Source organism: Belonocnema kinseyi, chromosome 6 (genome assembly GCF_010883055.1).
Source record: "Belonocnema kinseyi isolate 2016_QV_RU_SX_M_011 chromosome 6, B_treatae_v1, whole genome shotgun sequence".
NCBI classification, from domain to species: domain Eukaryota; kingdom Metazoa; phylum Arthropoda; class Insecta; order Hymenoptera; family Cynipidae; genus Belonocnema; species Belonocnema kinseyi.
The window spans coordinates 140,684,657-140,712,454 of NC_046662.1; the positions used below are offsets into that span (position 1 = coordinate 140,684,657).

The 27,798-nt window shown below is 34.5% G+C and overlaps 1 protein-coding gene across 4 annotated transcripts in view; it reads left to right on the forward strand.

Annotated features, from left to right (window-relative positions):
* Positions 1–27,798, forward strand: part of LOC117174147 (TWiK family of potassium channels protein 18) — a 490,025-nt gene that overhangs the window by 443,091 nt on the left and 19,136 nt on the right. The window contains exon 5 of one of the 4 annotated variants that reach the window (XR_004467268.1): positions 20,325–20,701. The exons of 2 other annotated variants lie outside the window; for them this stretch is intronic. The gene's annotated coding sequence lies outside the window, so the exon portion shown is untranslated. Of the gene's footprint in view, positions 1–6,864; positions 6,988–20,324; positions 20,702–27,798 lie in introns of those variants that run through there. One more of the 4 variants, XR_004467267.1, reaches the window with a different exon arrangement.

The window sequence follows — 27,798 nt, forward strand, 5'->3', positions numbered from 1 at the left end:
ATATGCCAATTAGCACAAATGGTAAGTTCCGACAGTGCCTACAAGTGTGCCTACTGGCCGCTAGATGGCAATACCGGTTTCATATGTATACACCTGGTATTTATCCATTTATATTATGATACGAAAGTGGGGATTAATGGGCTCCTTATAGCTTGACTCTTTTTCGCAAGTTAGTCCGTCGGTCGCACGAGAACGTCTTAGATAACAGCGCTCACCGTGTTGATTCTCACTTGTATTTTTGGTGACTTTATTTTTCTTTATCATTATTAATAAACGGATTGTTTTTATGTGAACTGTGGTTCCTTAGTGATAGCCTTAAGAGGTTATGGGCCCAGAATGAATTGTTTAGTGAAACATCGGTGTACTGTGTAAAGTGGCATTAAAATGGAAGCGATACACCAGGAAGTGGAAAAACTACGTGACAAGGATAATTGGCATTAATTGCGTTTCGTTATACGCACACTGTTGGAAAAAGATGATGATCTATTGGATGTATGTGAAGGCAGGTTAATTAAGCTTGAAATAGGAGCAGCAGGATATGAGGCGAGTTTAAAGAAATTTCAAAAAGCGAACAAAGCTGCCCGGAAGCTGATTGTCTCGACAGTTGAAAAGAAACCGCTAGACCTTCTTTTAAGTTGTACGACTGCGATGGAAATGTGGACTAAATTAAGTGCGGTTTATGACATTAAATCTGATGAAAATTTATCGCTTATTCAAAAATATTTTTTTGAGTTTAAGTGAAAGTCGAGTAAGAATGTTGCGCATAATTTGTCGAAACTTGAACAGTTGGTGGCAAAGATGAAGAGTCTTGGTGACGAAATTTCGGATTCAATGGTGCCGGCACGTACACTTTCAATTTTAACGTCCCATTCCAATCATTTTCATAGTGCCTGGTATTCCGTAGATGATTCGAAGAAAAATTTAGAAAATCTTATTACAAGGTTAATGTCTGAAGAAGTTTGAATTCACACACAAGGAGACTTTGAAGAAACGACGGTTGCCTTATTTACGAAGACGGACTCGAGAAGCTATGTTTTCGATAAGAATAAAAAGTCAAATCAAAAGGACAACATTCGAAGGAACAGCACGGGATGTTACACGTGCGGACAGAGAGGCCATTTGAGAAAGGACTGTACTGGTTGCTATATTTGTGGTTCAAAAGTTAATCTAAGGAGACATTGCCCCAAAGGGAGAGAGAAAATGGATATGGAGGATGGAGAGAATTCTACGCAGCAAGGTTCAACGGTTAGGCAGGCGTTCATGGGAATCAGCGACGCGGTTGATGACGATTATTGGCTAATAAATTCAGGAGCATCAAATCACATGTCCTTTCGAAGGGAGTGGTTCTGCGAATTCAATGAATTCAAAAATCCAATCAAAGTAAGAATGGGAAATGTTGAGGAAATTCCAGCATATGGTACAGGTAATATTGAAATCGTGACTTTGGTAGATGGTGATTCAATTCTCGGTATTATGTGTGATGGTTTATATGTACCTGGTTTGAAAAGAAATTTGTTTGTTGTAAGAGTAACTGCTAATAAGGGGGTAGATTTTTCAATTACTGACTATGGCGAAAGATTTAAATTGACGCGTAATAATAAAGTTATTGCAAAGGGCTCTGCGAGCTGCGATCTATGTACAGTAGATTTGTGAGTTGTGATTCCAAAAGAATGTCTTGTTGTTAAGAAAGTAGATACCCTTCAATTGTGACACGAACGCCTTTGCCACCAGGATAAAAGACATGCAAAACATTTTTTGAAGAATATTGGAATTGATCTTGTGATTGATAATGTTTTCTGTGATGGTTGTATATATGGTAAATATCACAGATCAAGTTTCCATAAAAGAGTTGAACGTGCCACAAAAATTCGTCAAGTTATATATACTGAAGTATGTGGACCCATGCAGAAGGAGGCTCTGGGTAAAAAACAATACTCTGCAACCTTTAAAGATGAATTTTCAGGATTTAGGAAAATTTATTTTATTCGAGAAAAATCAGAAGTATGAGAAAAATTAAAAATATTTTGCATTGAAGTTGAGAATTTTTTTGTTTAAAATGTAAAAGAGATTCATAGTGGTGGTGGTAAAGAGTATGTTAACAAAAATGTAAAGATCTTTCTGGATGGTAGAGGTATAAAGCATACAGTAAATGCTTCTTATACGCCGCAGCAGAACGGTATCGCAGAACCCGACAATGGAATTATCGTAGAGGCCGCCCGTTCAATGATTTACTCGAAACTGGATTTACCTTTGTTTTTATGGGCAGAAGCAAGGAATACAGCTGTGTATGTTATTAATAGGACTGGTCCAAGTAAGAAAACGGTTAAAACTCCTTATTAGTTGTGGTTAGGAAAATCAGCTAACGTAAATAATTTAAAAGTTTTCGGTACGGAATGCCTTGTCCATATACCAGATAAAAAAGGAGAAAACTTGACAAAAAGGCAGAAAAAGGGTTTTTAGTACGCTATATTGAAAATTGCAAAGGTTTTAGTGTCTATGTACCAAGTTTCAGAAACGTAATTTCAATTCGCGATGTTGTATTTAAAACAGAAAAGGTAGTTCCGAATGAGGCTGATGTTGATATTCAAAGAGGTCATTTAGAAAATCGTGATTTATCTCCTGAAAGCGATGAAGAACCATATAAAAGTATTTCAGATGAGGAGGATTCTAATAAAAAAGAAGAACCTTTGAAATTTTCAAGTAAAGAGGACTCAGATGATAGAAAGTTAAGGGACAGACGGACAATTAGGCAGACAGAATTTTTCGGTTGTCCCGTATCGTTTCTTGCACAAACATTGCCTTTGAATTATAATGAAGCTGTTATTTCAGAAGATAAAAGGGAATGGCAGGCTGTTATGCAAGACGAAATAAATTCTTTGCATGAAAATAAAACTTGGGAACTTGTTGAAAAACCACAAGGTCAAAACAAAATAATTAATAATCGTTGGGTTAACACTACAAAGGTAAATCGAGGTAGTACAAGACGTTTTAAAGCGCGTTTAGTGATAAAAGGTTATTCGCAGGTCAAAGGTTTTGATTATAAAGAAACGTTCAGTCCAGTAGTTACACGGAAAAGATTATAGATAAATTTAATATGAGTAATGCCGATTGTGTTTCTACTCCAATATGAACAGAAAATAATGTGATTGAATGCGACAATAAAGGACGTGTAGCCCCGTACAAGGGGCCGTTGGTAATCTGATGTTTTTACACGTAGTTTGTAGACCAGATATTGGATTTGCTGTTAATGTTGAATCAAGAGCTTCAGAAAATCCTGACGAGATTCACTGGTTACTTGTTAAGCGAATAATTTGATATTTAAAGGGCACTGTAGACCTAGGCTTACATTACTGTAAAACAGGACATTTTGAAGCGTACAGTGATGCTGACTTTGATGGAGATAAAGAGACTATGAAATCAACAAGCGTAGTTGTTTGTATTTATTTAGGCGCTGTTATTATATGCCAAAGTAAACGACAACAATGTGTAGCGTTATCTACGACCGAAGCTGAGTATGTAAGGGCTGCCTCAGCTACTAAATAAATTGTCTGGCTAAAGAAATTACTCGCTGAATGTGGAAAAGACAGCAGAAATTATATTTTGTACATTAATAATATAAGTGCGTTAAAATTAAATAAAAATCCAGAGTTTCACCAGCGAAGTAAGCACATAGACGTAAAGTATCAGTTTATGCGTAACCTGTATGAAAAGGGAGAGAATAGTCTAGAGTACATATCGACTTCTAATCAAACTGCCGATGCTTTTACTAAAGCTTTAGCGAAGCCTAGATTTCAGTTCTTGAGGTCCAAATTAGGTCTAGTGAGTAAAACCGAGATTATAAGTAAGATAACCTGATTGTTTTTAAATTACAGAGTTTCAGGGAGAGTGTTGAAATCTTTAATATTTGAAAATGTAATTATTAAGGAAAACTTTGAAAGCGATTATATCTATATTTATTCATTTATATTATGATATGAAAGTGGGGATTAATGGGCTCCTTATACTTTGACACTTTTTCGCAAGTTAGTCCGTCGGTCGCACGAGAGCGTCTTAGATAACAGCGCTCACCGTATTGATTCTCACTTGTATTTTTGGTGACTTTATTTTTCTTTATCATTATCAATAAACGGATTGTTTTTGTGCAAACTGTGGTTCCTTAGTCCTGGACATGTCTTGCCTTCATTGGCCGGATATTGAACAACTCTTACTCATGTTTTGCCTTCATGGGCTGGATATTGACTAAGTCCTGGCGATAGCTTACCTTCAGTGGTTGGATATTGCCCAACTCTTGCTCATTTCTTACCTTCTTTGGCTGGATGTTGACTAATTCCTGCACAGGTCTTGCTTTTATTGGCCGGCTATTAACTAACTCTTGCTCATGTCTTTCCTTCATTGGCTAGATATTAACTAAGCCCTGCACATGTCTTCCCATCGATGCCTGGATTTTGACTAACTCTTTCTCATGTCTTTCCTCCATAAGCTGGTCATTGACTAAGCCCTTCACATATCCTGCATTCGGTGGCCGAATTTTAGCTAACTCTTGCTCATGCCTTGCCTTTATTAGCTGGGCATTCACTAAGTCCTTAACAAGTCTTGCTTTAAATGGCCAGATATTTTCAAACTCTTGCTTATGTCTTGCCTTCATTGGCTTGATATCCACTAACTTTGGCTCATGTCTTGCCATCACTGGCTGGATATTGACTAAGTCCAGCACATGTCTTGCCTTCATTGGCCGTATATTTACTAACTCTTGATCACGTCTTTCCTTCATTGGCGGGATATTGAGTAAGTCCTGTACATATCTTGCCTGCATTGGCCGGATATCAACTAACTGTTGCTTATGTCTTGTATTCATTGGCTAGATATTGGTTAAGTCCTGCACGTGTCTTGCCTTCATTGTCCGAATGTTGACTAACTCTTGCTCATGTCTTGCATTCTTTAACTGGATATTGACTAAGTCCTACTCATGCCTTGCCTTCATTGGCTAGATATTGACTAAGCACTGCACATGTCTTCCCAGTGATGCCCGGATATTGGCTAACTCTTTCTCATATCTTGCCTTCATTGGCTGGATATTGACTAAGACCTGCTCATATATTGCTTACGTTGTCCAGAACCTATCTAACTATTGCTTATGGCTTGCCTTTATTGGCCCAATATTGATTAGCTGTTGCTCATCCCTTGCCTTTGCGGGCTGGATATTGACTAATTTCTGCACATGTCTTGCCTTTATTAGCCGGATATTGACCAGCTCTTGTTCATGCTTTGCCTTTATAAGCTAGGTATTAACTAATTCCTGAACAAGTCTTGCTTTCATTGGCCGGATATTTACAAACTCTTGCTCATGTCTTGCCTTCACTGGCTGCATAGTGTGTAAGTCAGGTACATGTCCTTCCTTTATTGGCCGGATATTTGCAAACCTTTTTTAATATCTTGTCTTAATTGGCTTGATTTTGACTAACTATTGGACATGTCTTTGCTTTATGGGCTGGATATTGACTAAGTCCTGCACATGTCTTGGCTCTAATGGCCGGATATTGACTAACTCTTGCTCATGTTTTTCCTTTATTGGCTGGAGGATATTCATTAAGTCCTGCACATGTTTTGCCTTCATTGGCCGCATATTTACTAACTCTTTATGACGTCCTGCCTGCATTAGCTGGATAATGAGTAAGTCCTCCACAAACATACCCTTCATTGGCCGGATATTGACTTACTCTTTATCATGTCTTGCTTATTTCTTACCTTCATTAACTGAATATTGAATAAGTCCTGCGCACTTCCTGCCTTAATTGGCCGAGTATTGACTAACTCTTGCCCATGTCTAGCTTGCATTGACTGGATATTGACTGAGTCCCTACGCTTGTTTTGTCTTCATTGGCTGCATATTGACTAATTCCTGCACATGTCTTGCTTTTATTGGCTGGATCCTGATGAAGTATTGCTCACGTCCTACCTCCATTAGCTGGATATTGACTAAGTCCTACGCATGTCTTGCCTTCATTGGCTTTTGCCTTCATTTTTCCTAACTCTTGTTCATGTCTTTCCTTTATTTTCTGGGCATTCACTAATTCCTGAACAAGTCTTGCTTTTATTGACCAGATATATACAAACTCGTTCTCATGTCTTGACTTCATTGGCTTGATATCGACTAAGTCCTGCACATGTCTTCCCTTCATTGGCCGGATATTGACTAACTCCTGCTGATATCATGTTTCATATTTTTGGATTATTTATTTTAATCTTAAGTTACTCTTAATTTTTCAATTGAAAGTATTACAAAAATTTAAATCTTAAAAACAATTTAATAGGATACAATGAATTCGAAAGTATAACCAGAATTTGAAACAATAAAAAATTACAAAAAAATTCTAAAGGATTCCGAAGATTTAAAAGGATTGAACAAAATTCAAAGAATCCAAATATATTCAACGAATTTACAGAAATTCATAAGAATTCACAAGAACTTAAAGATTTCGGAAAATTAAAAAAAAATCAGTTGATACATAAAGAATGTATAAGAATTTAAAAGACTCCAAACGTATTCAAAAAATTAAATGGTGTTCAAAGAATTCAATCCCATTCAAAAGGATTGAGAATAATTAGAAGAATCTTAAATATAGTTCAAAGAATTCAACTGAATTCTTTTTAATTTTAAATTGTTAATATAAATGTTAGTTTATACTTTATTTTTGAATTTAATGAATTCAAATCACAAAAACGATGCAACAGCTTACAAAGAACTTGAAAGGATACACAGAATTCAAAGAGTTCGAAAGATGTCAAAAGAATTGTAAAGAATTTAAAAAATTCCGAAAATTCAAAAGATTTCACAGAATTTCAAAGATTCAAATGAATTTACAGAATGGAGAAGAATTCCAAGAATCTAAATTTGAAAGAAGTTTTCCTAATGCGCGGTAGCTTCATTTTACACAAGGAGAGATTGGAGAGGCGGTCTCACACAGGAACTCTATGGCAATTGTTCTTAATATTAAGTTGGTAATATTAGCGTTAGGTAACAATTATTGAATTCAAAGGTTTCACAAAATTCTAAGCTTGAAAACAATGCAAAGGATTTCAAAGAATTCTAAAGAATATACAAAATTGAAACCAATTCGAATGATTCAGAAACATTAAAAGAATTAAAAGAATTAAAGAAAATGTTAAAAATCCGACAGTATTTAAAAAATCCTAAAAAACCATGTTCTGCACATTAAGAAATGGAAAGCAAGAGGGTGGATAAAAGCAGTTGCCTTTCCTTTGCGAATAAGAATAAATAATATAGTTTTTGTAAATAAACAAAATAAATTTGAATCGTGTAAATTATAAATTCACTTTTGAGTACTTCATGTCTTGTTAAGTAATAAGCAATTCTTTATTTGCAAGTGGAAAATTTCAAGCGGATTAAAAAAAAATGTGAATTCCAAAAATTAAAAAGAGTTCAAAAAATGTAAAAGAATTCAAAGGCGTTCAAAATAATTCAAATGATTTCAAAATAATTTAAAAAAAGGAATTGAATAGATTTCAAAGAATGGAAATGAACTTTAAAAAAGGAATTTTTCATAATTTTAAATTGTTAATTTTAATCTTAAGTTGTACCAAATTTTTTAATTCGCGGAATTCAAAAAAATTCAGGCGTGAAAAAATGCAACCAATTAAAAAAATTCAAAATATTCAAAGGATTAAAAATAATCCAAAAGTATTCTAGGAATTCAAAATAGTACAAAGAATTCAGCGGCATTTTAAATAATTTAATTCCGAAGATTCAACAGAATAAAAAATTAAAAAGAATTCAAACGAGTTCCAAAGATTAAAGAATTCAAAGAATCCAAATCTATTCAAAAATTTTGAATAAATGCTTCCTTATTTTAGGATATTAATATTAATGTTAATTGATACTTAATTTTTAAATTGAAAGCATGAAAACTATGCAACAGTTTGTAAAGAATTCTACAGTATACACAGATTTCAATGGAATTCAAATGATTCAAAAGAATTTAAAAGATGTTAAAGAATCCAAAAGTATCCATAAAATTAAAATAAAATTGTAATTTTAGGTCACTAATTTTAATTTTAAATAATAATTAATATTTAAGTTTGAATTTTTTTAATTCCAAGAGATCCACAGAATTCAAACGGTTAAAATTAATTCGAAACAATTCAAATATACAAAAAAAAATCAACAGAGTCTGAAGAATTGAAAAGAGTTAAAATATTTCAAAAGAATTGAAACAAAGAAAATTCGCGTTTTTCTAACTTCAAGTCAAAATTGTTCGTACTTTAAAACATAAAGTTACATTCCTTGTTTTTTAATATCAAGAATAATAAAATTTTTCATTAAAATATGAAAAAAGTAGGAAGTAAAAAGTAAGTAAAACTGATAAAAATTGTTGACTTCGAAATATTTAAAAAAATTGCAAGCAACTCAAATTAATTCTTCATGACGTTAATTTAAGTCGTAAGTAATACTTCATCTTCAAAATATAAAAACTAGAAGAATTCTAAAATATTTGAAGAATTCAAAAGTGTTCAAAGAATTTACAGAATACAAAAGAATGCAAAAAATTAAAAAAAAGTTTAAAAGAATTCAAAGAATTTAGAAGAAGTCAAAAAATTCAAATGTATTAAAACAAAAGAAATTCATTTTAATTTATAGTAATACTTAATATTTAAATTATAACAATTTTTTAATGTAAAGAATGCAAAGGATTTAATACAATGCAAACAATTTAAAAGAATTCGGCGAATTAATTTAAATAAATTTTTTAATTTTAGCTGTTCTTTCTTTAATTTAAATTAAAAACCAAAAAAGTAATTTAAAAGAGTTTAAAGTATTTTTAAGAATTTAGAAAACTTCAAGGCATCGAAAAGTACACAACAAAATTTAATGAATTTGTAATTTTAGGTTGTTGCCTTCAATTTTAAGTAATAGTTAATATTTGAATTCGAAAAATTTGAAAAATTCAAAGAATGCAAAAAATTCAATGCAGGAGGCTTCTCTCAGCAACCACCACTGCGAAGTGGCGCTCGCATCTTATTCCTAACGTTGCTTTCTCCTATCAGCCACATATTCAAATAAATCGAAATACATGGCTTTGCGGTGAACATTGCAAATATTAAAAATTAATAATTACTCTAGTTGACCAGGCAGACCTTCTGCATTATAATACCTGTCATTTAAAAGGCTTCCATTTCCGGTACCGATCACGAAAGAACTCTTTTTGTCAAGTGGTGTATTTTTGGCTTTGCTGGAGGAAATAAGGGTGAGTGGATGCAAAAAAGGCAGAAAGTGCGGAGATCGAGTGTAAAGAAAGAAGGGTGAGTGAAGGCAAAGGTGTGAAGGGTGAAAGTGAGTGGTTTGAAGTGAAAATTTGGAGATTGTGAAGTTTTTGAGGTTAGGAGTGAAAAAATAGTTGCTAGGTCAGGGGGACAAGAGGTAGGAAATAAAGGCGAGAAACGTCACAGAGCTTTGGTTAAGGTAGGATGCCGACGACGCGAAGTTCACAAACTGGCGCCAGAGGGCAACAGTTACTGGACGATCACACAGAGCAGAAGACCGTAGTGGCTGCAACAGCTGACGTTGCTGAAAGCATTGCAAGTGGGGGGATGGGTGACGTTGATCGCAGTGACAGCAGCGGTGATGAAAGTGCCGAGAAGTCCACCCGGGTGGGGAGGGTAGCGGATTCAGGTACGGGCAAGCAACGGGGAGGGCCCTCAAATTTACAGCGCCTTAACAAGCCAGGCAACGCGGGTTCGAACAAAAGTCTGGACGAATAGGAAAAAAAGGCAAGCGCGACTAGCTGTGAAGGGGAGGAAAAAAGGAAAAGAGTGGCTGGGGAAGATGAGGTAGAAAAGGACCAGAGATCTAGAGAAATAAAACAGTTGGAAGAGCGGGTATCAAGTCTAGAAATTAGAAATGAGCATATGGGGGAAAAAACAGAAAATAAGGAAATAGTTCAAGGGAATGAAAAGAATGTCCGAAGTGAGAATGAAACATTGAAGAAAAGACTCAGTGAGATCGAAAGAAGATTAGAAGGGGAAGAAAGGGCAAAGAGGAAAAATGACATAGTAGTCAAGGTATTAAAAGTGGAGAGTGAAACAGGAGAAGTGGAAATAGCAAATATTTTGCGAGATATTAGAGTGCAGGTAAGGGTAGAAGGAGTCAAGAGAATACGAGAGACAAAGAAAGGAAAAGAAGGAATGTTTCTAGTAAAAGTGGGGAGTGAGGAGGAGAAAAAGAAAATTATGGGAAGAAAAAAATTATTGAGAGGAAGAAGGGAAATAATTGAAGAAGATCTGACATGGAGGGAGAGGAAAAGGAGATGGCAAATAGAGCAGGGGGCTTGGGTAGAGAGGAAAAAGGGGCATATGATATGGATAGGGAGAGACAGGTTATGGATAAATGGGGAGGAATGGTGCTGGGATGAAGAATTAGAAGAATTAAGGAAAAAAGGAAAAAGTCTTGAGAAAGGTAGGGGAAGGGAGACGAAAAAGAGTCTAGAGATAAATCAGAGGGGTTTTCAAGCGGCAAAGGGAAAACAAAGTAAAGAGGAAAGAAGAGGGAGGGGAAGAGAGAAACGTGAAAATAGCTTTCTGGAATGTGTCAGGTTTGAAGAACAAGAACAAAGGATTCTGGAAGGAGTTAGAAAAGTGGGATGTGATTATGATGAGTGAAACTTGGGCAGATGAGAAGGACTGGAAGGGAATAAAAAAGATGTTACCGAAAGGTTATGTGTGGACAATGCAAGAAGCAAGAAAGGAACACGTTAAAGGGAGAGGGATGGGTGGCATGGTTTCAGGTGTGAAAAAAGAATTAGAAGTAAAAGGGAGAAAAGATGAGAACATGGAGGAAAAGGATGGAACAATGATAAGAAAAATTATAATTGGGAAAGTAGAAATAGCAGTGGTGTGTGTATACAGAAGAAGAGGGGAAGAGGAAGACTGGAGAGTAATAAGGAGATGGATGGAGGAAAAGAAGCAAGAATTGGTTTTAATAGGGGGAACTTAAATGCATGTACTGGTGAACAAGGGGGAGGGTTATGGGATGAAGAAAAGGAGGCATTTATAAGGAACTCCAAACATAGAGAGACGGACAGGGAGGAGAGGAAGTTACTAGACATGATAGGAGAAACAGGATGGTTTATATGCAATGGCAATATGAAAGAAGATAAGGAAGGGGAAATCACATTCGTAGGAAAGGGAGCAACAGTAATAGACTACATATTGGCTGAAAAAAGAATGCGGCATATGATAGGGAGTATGAAGGTAGGGAATGAGATATGGTCCGAGCACTTCCCGGACATAGTTACACTAAGAAGAGGCGTCAGTAAGCGCGGCCGAGGGAGAAAGGAAAAAGGTTGCGAAGGAAACACGAAGATGGGAATCTGGAGGGTAGATAAATTAAACGAGTTTAAACAAAAGATGGAAAAGGAGAAGGTTAGGTATGAAAAGGAGGAGGGAATAGACTCGTTAGTTGAAAGGTTGAAGGAGTCCATTGAAAAGGTAAAGGATGAGCTGGGTACTAATGAAGAAAGAGCAGGGGTAAAGAGAGGCTGGTGGGACGAGGAATGCTGGGAGATTAAAGAGAGAATAAAAGAGTGTGTGAGCAAATGGAGAAGAGGGGAAATGGAGAAGGAGGAGTATAACAGGAGGAAAAAAGAACATGAGAAGATGCTGGAAATAAAAAGACAGAAGGGAAAGGAAGAATATAAAGAAGAGGTAGAAAAAGCGATCAAAGAAGGTAGGGTGCGGGATGTGATAAATAGGGATAGAGGGGAAAGGAAGGGCGTTAACGAAGAAATGGAAATGGAGGAATGGACGGATTATTTTAAGGGTCTATTGGGGAGAGAGCAAAATAAGATCAAAGGGGAAAAGTGTAGGATAGTCCAAGGAGAAATGGAGGAAGGGAACGAGATAACAAGAAAAGAAGTGGATGAAGCAATTAATAGGTTAAAAAGAAACAAGGCGACGGGAGAAGATGGGATGGAGAACGAAGCGATGAAGTTCGGAGGAGAAGAGATTAGGGATGGGATGTGGAAGATCTGCAACAAGGTATGGAAAGGGGAAGGTTGGTCGGAAGAGTGGACGACGGGACTGGTGGTACCGCTTGTCAAGAAAGGGGAAGGAAAGAAGGTAGAGGAATACAGAGGGATCACTCTCATGTCAGTCGGCTATAAAATATATGCAGAAATCTTAAGAAATAGGTTGGAGAGTCAGGTAGAACAAAAAGAAAGTATCCCACATAATCAGACGGGATTTCGAAAAGGAATAGGAACTATAGACAACATCCACGTACTTAACTATTTAGTTAACAGAAATTTGGAGAGAAAGAAAGGGAGACTAGTCGCTTTGTTCGTAGATTTCAAAGCAGCGTTTGACTCAGTGAATAGAAAAGTACTATGGAAGGCAATGAAAGAGAGGGGTGTACAGGAAAAGTTAGTGGAGAGGATAAAGGAAATTTTTACTGAAACCAGGATTAGGGTGAAAATAGGAAAGAAAAAAGGGCAGTTCTCTCACCTAGGTTTTTGGTTTGAGGCAGAAGGAGGAAACGAGCTGCAGGTGAGGAAAAGAATTGAATGTGCGAGTAAAGTAATGGGCCAAGTATGGTGTATAGGAAAAAGAAGGTTCAAGAACGATTGGAGAATGAGGGTCTGGTTGTTTGATGCGTTGGTGTGGGTGGTGTGGTGTTATGGTGTGGAGATCTGGGGATGGAAGGAACATAGGAAAGTAGAGTATGCATGAGCGATTCCTGAGGTGGGTAATGGGGGTTAGTTGGAGTTGCCCAGGATATATGTTAAAAGAAGAGTTAGGAAGAGAAAATATGGTTACTAGACAAATTAAGAGAGCATGGAGGTGTGAAGAGAAGCTAAAAAGGGGAGAGGGAAGTAAAATTGCACAAGCATGTTTCGGTGAAATTCGGAACAATGAAGCGAGAGGTAATGTGGGAAACTCAAAATGGGAGGTAGAAAGGAGAAAAATGAGAAGGGTGTGTAATATTCGAGAACGGGTTATGGAGTGGCAGGACACAGAGTTAGAGCTATAGGTTAAACAAGGAGAAAAGAGATGGACACAGATTATAGATTCGATGTACAATAGATGGCATATGATGGTCAAAGGGTTGACGGAACCAGAATATCTGCAAAAAATAAAAAAGAAAGAAAAATGGAGTAGGGTTATACGGTTCAGAATGGGAGAAGGAGTGAGAGCATGCAGATATTGGATGAATGAAGAGGAGAATTTATGCAGAGTATGTAGATACGAAATGGAGTCATGGGCACATGTATTGGAGAGATGTACAGGAGAGGAAGAGGGACAGTTGAGTGTGGATGAGTGTGTAAGATGGATCTTGGATGGTAGTGGACAGGGAGTGATGTGGATAAAGAAATTGGATGAAGTGAGGGAAAGCAAGGGAATAGGGCAGAGCCAAACGGGTGATCCTGAAAAGGGACAGTAAACAACGAAAATTGTTTTCAATATCGTGGAAAATGCATTTTTTTTATGGTAAGAGGAAACGGAAGCCCTGGAAGCTCGCTCATTTTAGGAATTAATATCACTACTGTTACTATTGTTTATCCTACGTAATGCGAAAGAGTAGAATATAAGTAGTAGTTAAGTTAGACTAAGGGTGGAATTCTAAATATATGTACAGGGAGCGGAGGCCCTCAAACCCGTAAAAGGGAGAGATTAAATACATACATACATAATACCTATCATTTAAAAAATAATTTTAGCGCGATATTTTAATTTCCCTGTTTTTAAATTGGTGGAAAAAAATAACATGGGACGGTCAGTAATACGTGAGATCATAATGTGCTACATGACCTTAAAAGTTCGTAAAAATTGCTCCTTTGTCCTGAAGAGTATTGAATTAAAAATTAAAAAAGTATTGCGAAAAGACTAATGTATATATTGTCGAGAAAAATAATATTTTAGCCAAAAAAGTGATTTAATAATGTATTTATGTTTACACTAAAAACTCATAGAGTTATTTAAAATTTCACAAATTCCATTTTCGACTTCGACTTCAATGCCCTATAAATTATGATTGAAATGTGATTCTAATATGCGTATTCTTAAGGTAAGGTTTACATTATCAAGGAACATCTGCTATTCCTGCAAACAATTTTTTGATTACTTCATTATTTGACATTTAATTAATTAATGGATTTTGCATTTCAGCGAGTGTACCCCAAACCCTGGTGTACGGTGACCGTCATATTACTAACGTTTATCTAAACAATGTAAACATTGTGAAGTAATTGTATTTTTATTGTAAATACTTAGGCCGTTTTAATAAAAAACAATTTTACGTTTTATATATTTTGTATGTGTTAACACGTTTATCCTCACCCTCATCGTATTAGAAATAAACTAGATCTAAATATTTTAATATTTAATTTACATCTTACTTTTTATTTTCTGATTAAAATCATTTAAATAGAATCATAAAATTCAATTATTGATCAAACTTCAGGAAAAGGGCGTGTTCAGAGTTCAAATGATGCATTTTATATGATAATTTAACCATTTAATAAACAATTCAAATCTAGAAAAAAGAAACAATTGTCTTAATTTAAAGTAGATCATTTCTTGCAATTCTTATAAAAAAAAAATTTCAAACGTATTTTTTAGTTTGCAATTTGGTCACTGAAAAAAGTAAATGGCTGAAGAACCATGGTATTCTTATGTGTACTGGCCCCAACGCGTACAAGTTTAAAATACATTTAGGCATATTATACTCAAAACAAATAAGTTTTCCCATAAGACCAATCTTTTTTGTAAAAAGCCTTTTTAACCTTAGGAAGCAAAAATTTCACTTCTAGATGGATTTTCATAAAACTTGATATACATGAGTTTTTTAGGCCGAAAATTAATAATTGTTCTTTACTAGTCAACGTGCCACATTTGAAGACTAAACTAATTTTTTGTGGACGGTCTTGTTTGCATTCGCCCTTTGCTCAGTCACAAAATTCTCTAGGATTATTCTCAGTAGTTTGATTCAATTATGTGCTGTATCTTACTTAGCTTCATAAAAGACTTCTGTGTGACAAATTCAAGCTCACTTAATAGACTGATAGCTAATGAAATATTTGTGGGTCGTATTAACTACTGGTTGCCGTTTTCACTATCGTATTCCATCGGTAAACAAGTACAATAAGCCTATTTTCCAAGGGCCACTTGTGATACTGCCCGCCATTTTACAAATTAAATATGTTAAAATTCTCACGAAATCAGAACAATTGACTAATGTATGCTGAGTACTTTAAATCAGTTTTTGTGTACTACCTTTCTACCAACAACAATATGGCATCCAAATTCAAGTGGTAGTAGGGCTTAATACACAAGGGTTCAAAGTTAATGAAAATATGAAAAAAAGAACAATCAAACAATGTATGCCGAAGAGAGTTTAGAATTTATAGCCGTAGTAAAGTTTAGAAAAATTAGTTGCATGGATTCTGCATTTATACCACTGTTTGTTAATAATTTTTCAAATATGATCGGGAAGCCATAATTTAGAACAATAAACGAATGGATCCCGCTCCAAATATAACTAAGCATTATTGAATACTATTGAAATACTTAATGGCAGACATTATGTTCGGTTTTAATATTCGCTTCCAGGGTTCATTGTTAAAAAATTTGGAGTATCTTATTCAATGGCACACATTTTATAGATTCACTACTATAAATAACCAATTTCCGAAATTACATCAAATTAAAAAAAGAACAATTTCGCATGCTACTACCTTTTAATATCTATTTCATTGAGAAAATAAACAAAATCTTAAATGAAGGACACTTGAAAAAGGACTTTCTGATTATTGTTGCCTTTTATAATTTTCTGACTTCCTTTTATATTCACGAAATTACAAGTATGCGTACGCGAAAAATATATTGTTTTAGTAATTATAATATACGTAGCAATATCTAAAAATTAAACATTACCAACATGCCTTATATATGTAACAGTCAATGTAAGAAATCAGTCATTGCTGGCGTCGGTAATTGTCGGCATCGACTAACCAATGTAAAAACATAAGGTATTATACGGATGAGGAGTCCTGCACAAAAGTTAGTCCTACGTTAATGTGAGAATTTGTTTTAACCTTGTTCTGATACCCTATATTACATATTAAAATTAATGTTATTACATTTCGGTAGTTAAAAAAGTGAAAAAATTATGCAGTTGCGTTCAGAAATCCTTGATTAATTACATTTTTCTTTCGGCTCGGAGTCGAAGCTTTTGGCTGGGTTTGTCGTGACACAGGGAAGAAGGAAGTATATGGATAAGTACACGCACAGCTTACAATGATGCGTCCAAAGATATGACAACGTTGCAAACTGTGCTCGAAAAACAACATGTGATCGACCCATCGACAACATGTGATCGACCCATGATCGACCATGCATCATGTCTAATATTTGCATTGTTGCCACTTCTTCACCGTTCAATTCTTCGACCCTCAAACAGTTCAAAATTTAAATTTTGTCTACGACTTTCCTTCTAAACATAGGTGGTAAAAAATTCCAAGGTTTTCACAGAAACTCCGTACTGTGTCCTTCCATCGCGTCTCAGTTTGAAAAAAATGGTCAGAACCGTTTAAGCGTCATGCTAAAATATGTTACTCTTTCAATACCTTGTGATAGGTTTTACATGAATAAGATGCAGTTTTTGATTTTACTTATCTCAGCCCTTTCTTAATTGCACTAAACGTTAGATTACACCCTCATAAATCTACAGTCCCAATTTGAAACAAATTCTTAGGAAACAATTTCATCCGTCTAATACCTTAAGTTCAGAAATTTCCAACATTAACCGGTCATTGTCGACAATGACTAAAGCACAGCGGCCAATGTCACTTTTCTTTAATTCGTATCAATGATAATATGCTATATATTGTTTGTACAATTTTTAGAAATAAATTTGTTGTAGTATTTGACTCTTGCTCAGTCAATGCACTCTACAATTGTTTACACGAAACTAAATACAAGTGGCTTTCCGATGAAAAATGGACAAAAATTGCTTAATGTTAAAAAAATTTATAATCAAATTCACTAAGTGGATATTTTTCAGTTAATAGACTCAATTTCTTACGGGATTCAAGGGTTCTTTTCTCTGCTAATTTGCAAATTGGCAGCAACTGTTAATTGTTTAAATAATTTTCATTTACAAATGTTAGAACAGATAGAGACTTTTGCTCATAAATGTACCTATATTACTATAAACAATTTTTTTATTGTTCTGACGTACTGGAAATTATTGCGAGATAACCCTAACATTGATCAAAGAATTTTTTTGTTAAATTTAAAAAACCCTGATTGCCCCTAGCTCTGACGAATTGAAACAAAGTGACTTTCACTGCTGGGCTGTAGTCAATGTCGGCAATGACCGGTGAATTTTGGAGATTTCCGAACTTTAGTTTCAGGGATAGACATTTACTACTCAATCACGTCAATCATTATACTAAAAATCAATGCTATTTTCATCGATGCTCATACCATCGCTGTGATAATTTTCTTCATCTTCTTTTTCTTCTTCTTCTTCATCATCATTGTCATCATCAGACTTGTCTTCGTATATATGATATTCCTCACTCAATGTTTCAACGTTCTCGACATTCTCCAATTTATTCTCAGTACTTTTATTGTGAAATGATATAACAACTAAAAATGTTTTATTAAATAATAAAAAAGGGAAGTCACGTGAAATCTTGACAAAAATTCTAAACGATGTTTTCAAAATATCGAGGAAATCTTCTGTCAAATAGATTTTTATTTTCACAGGTAAGTGAGAAACATGGGTAACATAAACTCATTTTGTGTTTTGTTGTGATCGTGATGGTTGTTCTGAGTCAATTCAAAGATATTATATTTGCTTAAGTTGATAGTTGTGTATTGCCCGATTAAGAATAATAAGCTATTTAAAAAAATACGTCATCAACAACTAAGGTTATTGTACAAAACGAAATGTTAACTGCAATGGTTCAATTAAAAGATGTATAGTGAATTAATTGCGACGTAGGGCACTATGAAATTTCTGAAAAATTATTTACAGCAAAACCGGTAAGTTTTGTTTTGTGAATTTTGAGCTATATTAATATTCTTTATAAATACATTTTACTGAAAATGAAAAAATTTTTTTATTTTAAACTACTACGACGCAAATAATATTTTTTTAAGTTCCTCCATTTCGGATAACACAATCGATAGACGAATCTTGTTTTCTTTCAGAAAGCCGAAGCGTCTTGTATTTTGCACATTCTGATACTACAATCAACTATTCGTAGATGTTACTGTAAATTTGTCCTTGCAATTCTAAAAACTCGGGATTCGAAAACAGAATTCGTCTACCGATTGTATTTTTTGAAATAAACTAACTTCCAAAATTATTATTTTCGTCTTAGTATAGTTTAATCTGAAATAAAACACATTCATTCATTCTGGACACATCATTTAAATATTCCTAATTATATGTATTTATAAAGGACGTAAACATAGCTTTCAAACCTCGAACCAAAACTTACAAAACTTACTTAAATTTCCTTTCGCACAATCGCACTTGTTCATAATTTATATATTTTAAATATCCTATTCTTAATCGCTTAATCGATCAATATATAACAGTAAACTTAACTAAATATAATATCTTTAACTTGACTCATAAGACTCATGTCAACCTTCATAATAATACGCAAATTGCGGTTTTGATACGCATATTTCACACTTTACTGCAAAAACAAAAATCTATTGAACACAAAAACTTCCTCGACACCTTAAAAACATCGTTGAGAAATTTGGTTAAGATTTCATATGACTTCCCTTTTTTATTATATAATATAACATTTTTATTTGTTATGTCATTGCAAAATACACGGGAAAAGGTAGGTGTGATTAACTGCGCCCTCAAAAGTTGAAAACAACCACGTTATATACCATTATAAAAATATGCATGTTAACAATAAGTTAATTAATTATACTTAATGGCATAACCTAGTTAAATCTCTTTTTTCCGTGATGTATTGCTAATTAATTAATTTATCGAGGCGTCTTAACGATAGAATGCCAACGCACGCGGTCGACTAGATGATACTTAACGAAAAATATAAACAATAAAAATCTAACCAAGAAGTAAGCACTAGAAAGTTTTAGATCGCGGAATTGAACAAGATGAAGCCAGAAGTTAGCCAAAACTAGACATAGAACTTTCATGATTTGATGAAGCGAGTGAGCACCTTTTAATTTTGGCCAACTTCTAGCCTCATCTTACTCAATTACGCGAGCAAGACTTTCTAGCGCTAAGTTCTCAGTTAGTTTTTTATTGTTTTTATTTTTGGTTAAGTACCGTCAAGGCATGTCGCGTGCGTTGGCATCCTACCGTCAGGACGCCTCGTTATTATTATTTATTCTAATACACATCTAAGATATATGCCACTTTTTGTAAGCTATTTTTTATTATGAAATTATCTAAAAACGTGATGGCAGACATTAGTTAATTATTTTAAAACACTTCGAATTTTCAGAGGTCAAAAAAATTTTATAACAATTATTAACATCAAAAATTACATACCTATCTTACAGACAAAATTAACATAAAAATGTTTTATTGTACAAAAAGTTTCAAGTATTAGTTAGTTGTTCTAAATTATGACATTTCGTTCATGTTTTAAAATTATTAACAAATATTAGTATCACCGCAAAATGTATGCCACTAATATTTCTAACATTTAATGGGGCTACAAAATCTAAACCCTCTTCGGCATACATTAGTTGATTGTTTTATTCCACATTTTTATTAACTTTTAATCCTTGTATAATAACCCTATTATTATTTGGATTTGGATTTCCTTTTTATTTTCGGTAAAAAAGTATTACACAAAGAATGCTTTAAAGTACTCGGCATACATTAGTTAATTATTTTAATTTAGAGAAAATGTTAACATTTTCACTTTTCAAAATAAAGGATATCATCACGCGTGGCTCTTGGAAAATAGGCTTATTGTACTTCTTTTGCATATAGAACACGATGGTCAAAACGGCAACCAATAATTAATACGACCTCTAAATCTGTCATTAAATCTATAACTTCTCTCAAAGAAAAACGATCGATGAAAATCAGCGACGTGGAAAGAAACATTGTTGATGTGTCATCGACAAAAGATTTCGGACTGTGAAGCCAGAGTTAGGGCAATGGCAGTGGAGAACGCCGACCTCAAGCTACAATTATCTAAGCAAGCTGACCTGCTAGAGAAGCGCAAAAGGAAAAACAATTTATTGTTTCTTTGGAATAAATGGTGATCTAAAGTAACCCTCCTAACTTGTTTTAGATGAGGTGAAGCGTTTGATCCAGTATAAATGGCACCTGTCGTTTGGAATTAAAGCATTCGATGGCGCCAGGAGCCTTGGACAGTACAAACTTGACAAAGCAAAGAACCGCTCTACTTTATCATTCTTCAGGAATGGTAAAAGATCTAATCTACATGAATCGGACCAAAGTTTGAGGTACGAATATTTTTACGGAACACGATCTGGACCCGGAATCTGTTCAAGAGCGCAGGGCCCTTGGCCCTTGGAAAATTTCCTGACTAAGCGTGCTACTCCTACAATTCCTAACCAACCTCGTAACCGTCCTTCTGAGTGACTCATCAAGAATCAAAATGTTAAGAAGTCTGTTGGTGAGCCTCTCAGAGCATATTCGAGAAATGTAAGTGGATTTAGCTACCTATTCAGTTTAGACGAAAATCAAATCAAATTTTTGACCAATTATTCCATGATCTGTCTGGGTGAAACTTAGTTGGTAAATAAATGCGTGAAATTACCTTGATTTCCGGGATAGTACTATGTTAATTATAGCCCTGCTATTATGGAACAAAGCAAGGGCCAAAATAGTGAAGGTCTGGTTACTCTAGTTAAAAATAGTTAAGCTCTACACAGTGATTTTTTATTTTTCACCATCTGCGGACACTGAATTTTGTATTGACTCGTGACACAATATTTTTTGTTCACATGACAGCAAATTTTCTTCAAATTTTAATGCTCTATTATTAAGCAATTTTATTGCTCGGGTTGCCTCTCTAAATTGCATGCACAAGATAATAAATACATATTTTGTGTTAGAGAGGAAATCTCTTGACCCTTAATTAAATCGGTGAGGAAAAAATCTATTATAATTACTCGAACCTCTTACTAGGCAGTAAGTACCTGAAAATTCTAAGAGATGGCATTAGTATTCACTAATGTGAACCATTTTTGTCGAGCTTGATCCTTCAACTGACGCCTGTCAAAACTTCAGCCATTTATGTTTACGCATTTACAAGTTACAGCACTGAGAAGCGACTAACCTCCGAGTTATTTTTAATATGGAAAAATCTGAGTTTCAAGTTTTGATCAAACACTACTATCTTCGCAAGAAAACGATATCCGAGACTAAGGCAAAGCTGGATAAGTATTACCCGGACTCTGCACCGTCGATTAGAACGATTCATAAGTGGTTTACCGAGTTTCGTTGTGGCCGTACGAGCACAGTTGATGCTGAACGACCTGGGCTCCCAAAAGAGGTCACTACACCAGAAAATGTCGAAAAAGTCCATGATATGATGTTGAATGATCCCAAAGTGAAATTGAGAGAGGTAGCTAATGCTGTAGGCATATCATTGGAACGCGTGGGCAATATCGTGCATTCAGTTTTGGGCATGAAGAAGCTCGGCGCGCGATGTGTTCCGCGTTTGCTCACAGTGGACCAAAAACGAATTCGTGTGACAACTTCCCAGCAGAATTTGGCATTATTTTCGCGTAAGCCGACCGAGTTTTTGCGCCGATTCATAACCATGGATAAAACCTGGATTCACTACTACACTCCTGAGTCCACGCAACAGGCAAAACAGTGGGTTCCAGCGGGCCAAAGTGCTCCGAAGCGTCCAAAAACGCAACAATGGGTCGGAAAGGTTATGGCCTCCGTATTTGGGGATGCACATGGCATAATATTCGTGGACTATCTTGAAAAAGGTAAAAGCATAACCGGAGCAAACTATTCATCATTATTGGACAGATTGAACATCGATATCGCCGAAAAACGACCGCATTTTAAGAAGAAAAAACCGCTTTATCATCACGACAATGCGCCTGTTTATTCATGCTTAGTTGCACAAGCAAAATTGCATGAAATCGGCTTCGAATTGGTCCCTCAGCCACCGTATTCACCAGACCTGGCCCCCAGCGTCTATTACTTATTCCCTAACCTGAAGAGATGGCTCACCGGTAAGCGTTTTTACTCAAATGAGGAGCTCATAGCTGAAACAGAGGCGTATTTTGGAGATCTTCCGATCGAGTACTTTTCGGACGGTATCAAAAAGTTAGAAAATCGTTGGACTCGCTGTATCGACCTAAAAGGAAAGTATGTCGAAAAATAAAACCGACTTTGTCCTAAAAAACGTCTCAGGGTTTCACTTTTCAGGGACTTATCAGACTGCCTAGTAACTTTATTCTGTGCAATGGTAGTCCCCTCTCTGACAATCCCGGTCATCTTACATATCTGGCGGGTACTGGACACAGCACTATTGACCTCTGTTGCGTCAGCATCAGCTTGCTCCATTCAGTAGATAATTTTAGAGTTCTGAACCTATAAAATCAATGTAACCACCTTATTATAATAATTAACACAAGCAAACTAATCCCACCTTGTTTTTACCAATCCACTTCGAAAAAGACAATTGATTCTACTGTAATACAACATTCATAAAATGGAAAGAAGAAGGTGAGGAAGCCTTTTTAATTTATAATCGCAGTGCCACCTATTTGCATAAATAATAACAATACAGACGAATTATACCATAAGTTTATACTCGCAATAAAGATAGCCGCGCCGAAGGCAGATATGCTGATCTATAGGAACTCTACTCAAAATCTTAAATCGGCGGATCATGAAAATTCTTGTTTCAACTCAAAGGACGCTCATCGTATGAAGCTCGCTTCTACTATCTAAGAGCTTGCAATTCATATAGATTGAAAATTAAAGAAACAAAGGCAGAGATTTGCAAACACGATTATCGTGCCTGCAGAATACAGACTACAGGCTGTAGAATAAAGACGACATACTACAGACATACAGACACCTTCGTACAAATGTTTTTTTTTTACTCAGGGGGTCTCAGAACGTGAAGATTTGATAAAAACCAACAAAGTGAAATTTTACATAAAATCAATATCTTCTTAATAGGATGAGAATGTAAAAAAATAAAATGTTAAGAACAACAGGGTTTTCGTAAAACATTGAGAACTTTTGGAACTAAGCCGGAGTATATAAATGTAGTAAGTTCTAGCGAGTGATTTGATTTTTATCGTCAGCTCTTTCTATCCCGGTTTGTATCAGATTGTAATTATATTTGAGTGCTCAAATCTTTCTTGACACCGAATTTTCGTGGATGCAACTGCAGCAATCCTGTCACATTGTAAACTGAATAAAGCTGCGGGTCCTAATGATATATAAAAAGGCTTTTTTAAAAGGTTGACTCCGGAACGGGAGCATTATTTTGCTTAGTCTTTTTAATGAAGCTTTTAATACTGAGAGGGTTCATTTTCAATGGTCTGTGGTCGACATGTTAAATTTTTGGAAATACGATACGGAAGACGAAAAGAAATCAAGAAATGAGAAAGAAAAGTTGTTCAACCAAAAAAGATCTTCAAATTTGTTATAAACCCTTGTTATACAAATTTACAGAAAACAAAAAAATTGCTTTTGTAAAGGGTCAACAAGTATTTTTGGTTCAAATCGTAAAAAATAACATAGAAAATAAAAAAATTATATTTATGGAAAAATGACACAGGTTGCAATAAAATGTTTAATAACAAAATTCTATTTTAAAATTTTCATCAGAGTACGAAAACAAGAACAGAAATACATATTTTTCGAATGATTTGAAAAATGTATACTTTATTTTGCAATACCTGAATAAGCAATACCCAGCCGAGGTACATTAATAAATGCAATATACCTTTAATATAAAAGTGTTTAACATAATTTGCAAAAGGTCAGATTTTGCAATAAATCTAGTGCGAAGCACGAAAAACGCGATGGTAATTTGTTCATTAAAGACGAAGGAGTTTCGATAAAAGGGAATTCACAATCACCATATTACAGTTGTCGATGTGATGATCTTGAATTTTAAAAGGCCTCTCTGCAAATGTGGGGAAAATATAAAAGCCGAGCGCGTAGCGCGGTGTAAATACGTCATCGAGAGCAGATAGAAAATATTTTCCAATTGAAAATAATTTTAGTACTAGTACATAATATTGTTATTATTACTGATAATAATGTTTAAACAGCAAACCTGTGTTATTACAAAACAGTTTTACTTAAAACAACTTTGTAGACAGTTTGCGGTTTTGTATGTATGTTTCAAATTTCTGGCTACGACGTATGTGCAAGAAAAACTATTCAGGTGCATCATCTGATTCCGATTAAAGACTCAAAAACATACTTGTAGATTAGTTATATACAGTACTGATTACGTACGTTTTATAATCGCGTCACTTAAGAGCAATCCTCGTAATCGAATTTTATGAAACCAAATAAAACCGACCAAACTTTAATTTTTTTCTCCGTTACGTTATATTCAGCAGTCAGTAAATTTGTTTATGCTAAGTTCGTTTCTGACAGTTGCGCAGCTCAATATTATGACTTAATAAAAAAAAATATTCTAGGAACTTGCCACGGACACGAACTACTCCAGGTGTAGATTATTCTTTATGTCTTTATGTTAGGTTTCTTGATCCCTAATATTATATTTCCTCTTTCTTTCAAGTTTGTCAGCGTTTCTAGACTCTAGAGATATTTTTTTCATAAGTTATTTGCGCATTAAATAAAGATAGGCATTTTTAATTAAATATATTATCTGTAAGGAAGCAGTAAATCAAATTTAAAGTCAAGACAGAATAATTACAAGCATAGATAATGTATGAAATTACAATTGTATACCTGCATCTTCTGCGCATAAAGCGAATAAAGAAAGAAAAATTTTAATTGAGGCTGTTTAAATAAAATTTAAAAAATTGCGAAGTTAGTGGAACACTCAAGCTTTATCTCTAAGATTTTCTAAATCGGGATTAAAGATTCAAAAACTCACTTTAAAATGTTCTAGTCGCACATACATGCTGCTGTCATTTTGCTTGGTGGGCATTTTAAATTTAAATGAGCAATTCAATTTGTCATTTTTTTCTTGACAAGTCCAAATGAGCCGCCGGGTGCAAAAACCAGCTCGAAGCTCGAACACGCATAACGAATCGTCCGCGCGTTTCAAAAATAGAAAACTTTCAAAATAAGATTTAAAAAAATGTAGAATGGCAGATAATAAGGAAATAAAGCTTTTTTCATTGGAAATTTCGTTAGCAAAAGTTTATTTTTAATAATAAAAGCGAAATACCGAATAAAAGTTTCTCTCTGTTTTATTTAAGTTTTAAGACTTAAATCATTCTAACTCAGTTAAATCTTATTGAAATGAGTTTCTATATATAGAACTGATCTAACATACTATAGCGATGCCTAAGGATTCATGGAACAATTAAAAATCGATTTTCGTTTAATAATATATAATTGCAAATTGAGGTAATTCGATAATTGTGTATACTTGGTTTCACCGAGAAAAAGTATCTAGGTAACTTCGAGTTTCAAACAACTTCCAATAAGTGATTTGCTAAAAAAATTTAAATGAAGTTTTTTGTTAATCTCATATCGATTCGTTAGAAATGGACTGAGATATTCATAGTTGTAAAAAGTACTCGACGTCTGCCCCCGTCTTTAAGTTAACTAATGCATCGCGAGGACTGTTCTGCCAGGCAGCCTTCACGCGCGGGCAGACGTCAAGTTTTTTTCAAATATGAATATCTCAGTCAATTTTTGACAAATCGATATGAGATTTTCCAAAAAACTTCATTTAATATTTTTGGAAAAATCATTCACGGAAAGTTGCTTGAAATTCGAAGCTACCTGGATACTTTTTACCGTGGAAACGAGAGAAAATACAATTAACGACTGACCAGATTTCGCAATTAAATGTATTCAACAATGAATGATTTTGAACTTTTTCATGAATTCTCACGCATCGCTATAGTATTTTGAATAAAAAGTTTAATTCCTTATTCTCTACAATAAGTTTATAAAATAAGGAGATAAAACTTTTTCATATTAGAATATTTTTAAATAATAAATGCAAAATATCGAATAAAAGTTTCTCTTTCATTTACTTAAGTATTAAATAAATTTAGCATTGAACAAATTGACTGAGGTATGCATATTTGAAAAATATATAAAAATGGACCGGTAACGTTTTGGGGAGAACTGAAATGGGCTCTAGAGAGAGAAAAAATATATGAGACGTAGACCTGCCTTTATCTATTTCAGGAATCTGTCAAGTGAATTGGTGGTCCCGGGTATTGCCTAAATATTCTGTACGGTTAATTAAAAAAAAAGGTAAACAATACATTCGAAATTTGTAGTCATAATAAATTAAATTTTGAAGAACATTCATTTAAAATAACCTGTTACAGATAGATTATTTTAAAAACTTGGTAACCTTAAATTCTTCTTGAAATTGGATTGAAAATTGTACAATAATAATCGTTTTTTGAGTTCGAAAATAATGTAAAAACTGTCAAAAATTTGAACAATATTTCTACAACATAAAAAATAACCATTTGTGTTGCATAGACACAAAACTTCATATTTTGAGGTTATGTTTTTGTTGTAACATTTTTTATTTTACTGTATTCAATAACTTTACTTACGTATGAAAACATATCCCCATATTAACGTGTTGACAGCGCCCACTAACTACACAGACTGCCACCATTTTTTATATTTATTTACAATAAATTATAAATAAATCGAATCTGAAAAGTGCGATAAACGTCACATTATTGGGGCACTTGTGACACAAACCACGGTCCTGCGCTGCGCCAAACTTCACACAACGAAAATATTCTCGACCAATCAGCTTTATCTAGAAAGAGATAGGTGTACGTCTCATATGTTTTTTCTCTCTCTAGAGCTCATTACCGTTCTCTCCACAGCATTACCGGTCCATTTCTATATGTCGAAGTTACCTTCATACTTTTCACCGACGAAAGCAAGAAAACACAGTTAGCGACTTAACTCATCTTTCCATTAAATATTATTGTGCAATGAGCGAGTTTTAAATTTTTCATGAATTCTTGGGAATGGCTATAGTATTTTGAATAAGTCCTATAAATATTCACTCATTCCAATAATGTTTAGTTGAGTTAGCACGATTCAAGTTTTTAAACCTCATTAAATCACAGCGAAACTTTTCTTCGATATTTCGCTTTTATTATTAAAAATAAAGGTTTGACAAACAATACGTTTACGCGTGTTCGAGCTTCGGGGCGTGTTCGAGCTTCGGGCTGGTTCTTGTAACCGGCGGCTCCAATGATTGGCAAATGAAATAGTATCACTTTAATTTGAATAAATAATGAATTTATTTTTAAAATAATAAGCGTGGTCCCGGAAAAAGTAAACTATACAAGTGATAAACGGATGCTGCTGTGAACTCGTCGATAATAACACAGCCAAACAAAAAAAAAGGAAATTGTGCGGATCTGGTAACAAGACACACGTATTCCTATGGATTTTGGGGCGCTGAATTCAAATTCGGTATCAAAAATCACCCATCACGTCGTCGTTGAGCTATAAGCTCAAAAAATGACGAAAAATCATGCCCTGAGGCAAATAAATTTCAAAATAATGCCAGTGATGCAAATTTTCACTTCAAAAACATGTCGACAACTGTG